The sequence below is a fragment of the Arachis ipaensis genome, chromosome B03, assembly GCF_000816755.2.
Source record: "Arachis ipaensis cultivar K30076 chromosome B03, Araip1.1, whole genome shotgun sequence".
In the NCBI taxonomy this organism is placed as follows: Eukaryota; Viridiplantae; Streptophyta; class Magnoliopsida; order Fabales; family Fabaceae; genus Arachis; species Arachis ipaensis.
Window position 1 is genome coordinate 12801559 of NC_029787.2, and position 273 is coordinate 12801831.

The following is a 273-nucleotide window of genomic DNA, read 5'->3' on the forward strand; positions in this document are numbered from 1 at the left end:
AAAATAAGGTATAAAAAAGATTTTTTTTATATAAAATTTTAAAAGTATAAAATAATAAAATTAAAAATAGAAAAAATTCAAACCAATCCATCTTAAGATTTTTTTGAGTTCCTGGTATTTGGTTTTCTTATTTAATTAAAAAAGTTCATTATTTTTATTTTGTTTTATTCGTTACTCCGCTCTTCAGAATTATTGTATTATTAGATGACAGTCTCTTTTGTAAATTGTTTAGGAAAGTCCATCTCTTTCTCTTCTTGAAAACATTAAGAGTCT